General features: G+C 40.8%; 1 protein-coding gene across 4 annotated transcripts in view; it reads right to left on the bottom strand.

The window, feature by feature from the left end:
- Window positions 1-6,740, bottom strand: part of MAML2 (mastermind like transcriptional coactivator 2) — a 376,279-nt gene that overhangs the window by 244,257 nt on the left and 125,282 nt on the right. The window lies entirely within an intron of this gene.

Raw genomic sequence — 6,740 nt, forward strand, 5'->3', positions numbered from 1 at the left:
TGTAATATATGTGCAGTTTTTTTTTTTGTTTTTTTGTTTTTTTTTTTTGAGACGGAGTCTGGCTCTGCCGCCCAGGCTGGAGTGCAGTGGTCGGATCTCGGCTCACTGCAAGCTCCACCTCCTGGGCTTACGCCATTCTCCTGCCTCAGCCTCCCGAGTAGCTGGGACTACAGGCGCCCGCCACCTCGCCCAGCTAGTTTTTTGTATTTTTTAGTAGAGACGGGGTTTCATCGTGTTAGCCAGGATGGTCTCGATCTCCTGACCTCGTGATCCGCCCGTCTCGGCCTCCCAAAGTGCTGGGATTACAGGCTTGAGCCACCGCACCCGGCCATATGTGCAGTTTTAATAGTTAAATAATAAAAAGTGAATACTTCTTTAGAACTAGGAAATAGCTAATTTCTAATACAGGTGTTTTGAGGCCATGCCTAGGTTATTCTGGTAAACTGATATTGTGGAGAAAACGTTTTTGAGTCATGAAATTCTGCATTCAAATCTTAGCACTTCCTCTTATAGCTCTGTAGATCCAAGTTACTTTTCAGAGCTTCAGATTTCAAAACATCTGTAAGATGGAGGTAAGAGCACCAACTTTTGGGGATTCTTATAAAGATTAAATGTGATAAATAATGTAATCTCTCTAGAACCTTGAGTTCTCATTTGCCTTTATTGCCTCCTATTCCTCTTGTGATCATGTACAACAAAATAGGAAACATTTGCTGATGTCGGTAAGCCATGAACTCAATTCCAAAGCAGGAGGTTTAAATAACCAAGAAAACTCCAGGAACTGATGCCGTTATTTTCCTGATGAGAAACGCTCATAGCCATGCAAAATAAATCACACACTTACTTCTAGGTCATTGGCCAACATTTTTGTCTTCAGTGGTGGTGATTGGCTACTCACATTACCCTCTGCAAGAGGCTCTATTTTAGTAGAAGTTGTCGAGTAGCTGATGTGCGCTGAAAACTATAGAAAGTCACCCTTTCCTCAAGTTCTTAATTGCATACATTTGTTTAAAAATGCCGAAAATGCACGTGCTCTGACCTTTCTGAGATTTGAACTCAGATCCAATGAGGAAGTAGAGGCTGAGGATTAGGAAAGGACCATGTGTCTTTGGAAGTTGGCCATGTGCCTCGTATAGTTGATCTTGGATACTTGAGATTAGGTCCAGTGGTTCCCTCACTTTCTTTGCTTCACAAATTAAAAAGATCTAGCTCATAAGAGATGTCTGTGTGTCCCTTTCTTGCACTAGGAATATGGGAAAGCTGCTTAAGAAACTGCTGCTTGCAGCTCATGAAATCAAGAGTCATTTGTGTAGTAAAGTGAATTGGCCACTTATATTTGTACAAAGTTGAAAAGAGGGTGGGCTGGGGAATGGGGTAATTCCAACTCAGAAATAAATCATCTGAGTGGACTGTATAACCCTTGAAATGCTGGGGCAGGTTGCTGGGTTCACAGAGAGCAGGTCCCCAGCACTGACATCCTTCCAAGTAACAAATCTTCATCAAGGCCTTATGACCTCTTTAACACCAACATATAACACAGAAGATTTCAGATCATAGTGTGCTCTCTCTTCCACTTCCTGTTATTTTTAATTCTCTGCTTTGTTTCATGTTTTTAAAAGTCTTTACTAACACTTCTAGGGGCAACTTCTGAATCAGACAGTGGCCAGTAATTTCTCTGATGAATACACTTTGTTGTCCTCTCTCTGGGGCTGAGGAAATCCGAGGCAGGAAATGGTCAGTGGCTCGTTCAGTGTGGTGTAGAAAGGTGGAGATAGACCATGAGCAGTTCACTGGTTAATTAAGCCCACTGAACCCTGCTGCCACCTGGAAATGGGCCCTAGGCTCATTCCTGCACTTCCTCTTCCACACCTGCAGCTCAACAGAGCCCAGCTGCAGCCACCCCCCGCTCCCCTCCCCGGCTGCTAGCTGCCACTGCTTTGGCTGGTTGTTTCCTCTCTTTAACCCATTTTTTCTCAGTCTTGGATCTTTAATCATTTTCAGTCAAATGATTGATCCAAGTCCAGAAATTATAGAGCCACAGATTGGAACAACCAAGGCAATGAGAATGTCTTTTTAGCTTTCTAAACTTAGGCTCAAAAGGACTTCCAAACACATTTCATAAAATTATTATCTGAAAGCACAGGGGAACAAGTCTAAGGCTAAGACATGTATTGCATATTTTGAGGCTGAGTTACATACTCAATTTGCTTAAAAAAAAAAAAGAGTATTTAGTATCATGTTTGCGAAGTCACATGTCCCAGTCCACAGGAACTACACAAACTGTGTCTTCAGAAGTTGGTAATCTCTTTTAGGCATGCTTAGGCCAAAAGAAGAAGAAGTAAAATTGGATACGGGAAAAAGGTTCTCAGTGTTGCACAGAGGGAAGAACCAGAAAGATCTTAGCCTACTCCTCAACCTAAACCCTAAATTCATACTCGGCCTTTTCTTTTCAGTTTGTAGTTTGACTTTTCTGCCCTAAAGTCTATGGCCCTGATGAACTCCCAGGAAGAGGAAGCCACTGCTTTCTTCCATTTTAATGCCTCTGTTAAAGGCCACCTCAAATTTCACCTTTCTCATAAGGCTTTCCTCAATTCTTCCCAGAGAATTTTACTTCACTTCTCTTCACTGCCCCAATTTTTATTGTTGGTACTATTAAATTTGTAGCTTTATAATATGGAAGGTTTACATGGGTATGTCTGGTCCTGGTATTCTATTAATCTATATTCCCCTAGAGTGTCCAGGCCATGGTGCACTCCAGATCACTGAATAAACTGCTCATGGATCATTTGTGTGTGCCGTGTATTACAGACACTATTCTGAAAATGAAAAGCAGAAAGAGACTCAGTCTCTGTTTTCAGGAAGTGTGGAGCCCATTGAGAGAAGAAAGCAGGGAAGCAACTGATTAGAAGCCAACGTAATGTGCTTTCTCACAGAGGGTGTGAATTCAGGGCTGGAGCAACATGGCGCAGGGGCACCCAACTCTGGGTAGGACACTGGGGAGTAGAGGTCAGGGTGACTTTTGAATTGAGACTTGGAAAAGCAAAGGTTTGCCAGGAGACAAAGGGCATGGGTAATTCCACCGGGGGCAGGAGGAGGTGCACAAGAAAACAGGTATGCAAGAGGCCCTGAAGCGAAGCATTCAGGGAATTAGGAATATGACTAGAGACCAGGGAGTGTGAGAGCAGGATGGTGCAGATGTGGAATGAAGAACCAGACCTATATGTTCTAATTCAGTGGATACATAAGCGCATCCAACATACTTTGCTCAGTGCTCATTACATGTTACATTGCTATTCCTATGACAGTATAATAAGTATTTGCTTAGCTAATTCACAAATGGTCAATTTATACTAGCTCCATGTCACTGGAAATATTTCCCTTGATCATCGCGAATGCAGCGAAGGAAAAAGTGAGAACGCTCACTCCTGTGCGTTTACTAAAAGTAACTGCACACGTGCAAAGGCACTGTCCATCTAAATAACTAAAAATATAATAGGACATGGTGACTGTCACTCCATGGTGCTGATGATACAGTTCACACAGCACTAGATGCTGCCCTGCACTGTTCTCACTTGTAGTGTGTTATGTCAATAGACTCTATGAAACATCGTATTTAGATTCCCCCATACTTCAATCCAGAGAACACTGTCCACCGATAATTTATTCTAGCAACTTCCTTCACTGTGTTATCTGTGCTTTTGCTCTATGGTTTCCTATTTTACAGACCCAACCTTTAAGTCCTCCTCTCTTTTTGAAGGTAGAAAAGAATAAGACAGGACAGAGAAGCTTGTAGGAGTAGGTGAAGGTGAATAATGGTTGGCAACTTTCTAGTTGATCATATACCTGAAAATATGTTACCCTGATGGAGTGAACACCTTTTGAAACCACAGCTTGGTTCAGATATGTTGTTAGTATTAGATTTTACTATGTAGCCAGTGCATTAATTTATGCATCATCATCTTGACCATTCATCCTTAAAAGTATTAACCCAGTGTAATTCAGTACTTCTTTGGTAAACCTTCCATAGGAAGATTACGACAATTTTAGTGATTATAAACTATCTAGGCTTAGCAGATGCTGGTAATCTATGGGAATCATGACCTGAAAGGATTTATGTCTAAATGTGATTTAAAATCCCCCCTTCAAGACTCCAATTTACCTTTCACAGTTTGCCTCTCTCAAAGTACATTTCTCTCCAGAATACTTTTTCCTATTAAATGATTCCAGGCAAGCTCGGTATTACATAGGTAAATACATTTGCTTTGTGCTGTTGAGGTACTTGTATTAATCCAAGTTGTTTTGAAAAATGCACTAGAAAAAACGTTTGGTGTGCCTTTTGAATTTTTCCACAGTAGTGTCAGTGACAGAAGGCAGCTGTAACACTGGCTTTGACTTGGTTTAAAGGCTGATATTTGACTCCAACTCCAAAAACAATCATCATTCTTATACTTCAATCCTAAGGGCCATGCCTCCTCAGTGAACCCCACTTAATTGTCATCTTTAATAGGGGTATTACTTGGAAATCCAGTTTTCAACTTATCTTTTTTTCTTATCCTCAGGGTACACGGCATGAAATGCATTTTTATCTTGATGCAGAGCAAGTGACTTACTTGGGTCAACTGACTACTATTTTAAGGCCAGAATTTCTTGAAAGAATAAATTACAAAAACACAGAAATTTTATATTGTTTCCACAAAATTACTTTTGTTAGGTAACCTCCTACCCCATTGGTCTCATTTTAAAATGAAACATATTTTATGGGAATGTGTAACATGACACTTTTTCTTTTTGTTTTTTAGTTTGAGGTCTTCACATAGAAAAGTATTTATATATGCCAGAAAATTCAAATCCCAGAGTCTTCCCTCCAATTCCTGACTGGGTAGGTTGCCAGATAAAATGTAAAAGCCCAGTCAAATTTGAATTTCAGATAAATAACAAATAAGTTTTTAAAAGTTATAAGTATGTCCCATGGAATATTTGAGACATACTTGTCCTGAAAGATAATTCATTGTTTATCTGAAATTCAAATTTAACTGAGCATTTTATATTTTTATTTGCTAAATCTGGCAACCCTATATCTGGGGGCACTTGAATTATGATCAGAAGTACATTATCTCCAGATAGTAAGTCTGCGAAATTCCCAAAGGACCATTCTTTTCGTGGGTATGTGCAAAAGTGGAGACTGTCCCACCATGCCATTCCCAAAGGCCCCTGGGGTGATCTGGCTCACGGTCTAATGGATCTAGACAGTGGAGATTAACCAGTCCCTCCTTTAAAGTATGTTAAAAAGCTTTAAAACAATGTAAATAAGGCCCTTCACATACCGGGCACTCAATGTATTTAGGTTGGAATCTTTGATGTTCATTAGTGCCAGTCAAGATGAGGAAGGAGATAAAATATGACATCTTAGAAACCACTCCTGTACACGCTTCACCTCTCAATCTAAGCACTTTTGGATTCTTCAAAAACCAGCTATAACTCCACCTTGTTCAAGAGGCCTTCCCAGATCACCTCGGACATGAGTTCTCTGCCACCCCACTTCTCCAGCATTTATCATTTATACTATTCATTTGACATTTAACATATTTTGCTTAATATGTTAACCATCCTTTCGTTTATACATTCTCTCAGGAAAAATGTAGACAGTAGAAGCTTTGCACTGTGATTTACAGCACGAGCCTAGGAGTCAGACCAATTTTAGTTTCCAATGCTGCCCTGTCCCGTCTGAGCTTTGTAACCCTGAACAAACAACTTTTTTGAGTCTCAGTTTATTATGTATTTATTTATTTATTTATTTATTTATTTTTTGAGACTGGGTCTCACTCTGTCACTTAGGCTGGAGTGCAGTGGCACAATCTCGGCTCACTGCAATGCCCCCCTCCTGGGTTCAAGTGGTTCTCACGCCTCAGCCTCCTGAGCAGTTGGGATTACAGGTACCCACCACGACACCCAGCTAATTTTTGTGTTTTTAATAGAGACGGGGTTTCACCATGTTGGTCAGGCTGGTCTCAAACTCCTAACCTTAAGTGATCCACCCATCTCGGCCTCCCAAAGTGCTGGGATTACAGGTGTGAGCTACCGTACCCGGCCATCAGTTTATTATTTTTAATCCCTCAGTAAAATGAGAATATTTCATGTTGTATTAAATGAGATGATGCGTGTATAGTGTCAACTCTTGGGAAACACAAAGACACTAAATGGTGGCATGTTGTTATTACTGCCATCATCTTTATATTAATAGTACTACCTTCTTTTAATCTCCCACAGTGTCCATGGGTTATCAGGCCCTAAGTGAATTGATCGAAGGATCTTTGCCTGAGAGTTGACAGGGGCTCCAAATTCCTTGCTGTCTGGAGAAGGGGGTGGGGGACACTGCTTTAAACAAATGAGTGACCCTCCTTCACTCTCTTAGGGTACAGATTTCATTCTTTCTCTTTCTCTGTGCTCCTTTAAACCTGCAGATTTAAGCCACTGCCTTCTGCTCTGCTTGGGATTATGTGAGATGCAGGAAAATTTCAACTGCCTTAGAGATTTGTTTCCCTAGTGGCACCGGACATGGTGAGCCCTCCTGGGACTCAGAGTCACCACATGCTTCCTGCCTTACTCTTTATTGACTATTTGCTGCCTCTTTATTTTTTTCTAAGTCATCAGTGAGGAAGTTGCATAACTTAAAAGCTAAGCTAAGTGGGAGTCTGTTTACTGCAATCTGGAGTCATACATATTATTTATCTTCTTTGTAA

The sequence above is a fragment of the Trachypithecus francoisi genome, unplaced genomic scaffold (assembly GCF_009764315.1).
Source record: "Trachypithecus francoisi isolate TF-2019V2 unplaced genomic scaffold, Tfra_2.0 Lachesis_group8, whole genome shotgun sequence".
NCBI classification, from domain to species: Eukaryota; Metazoa; Chordata; class Mammalia; order Primates; family Cercopithecidae; genus Trachypithecus; species Trachypithecus francoisi.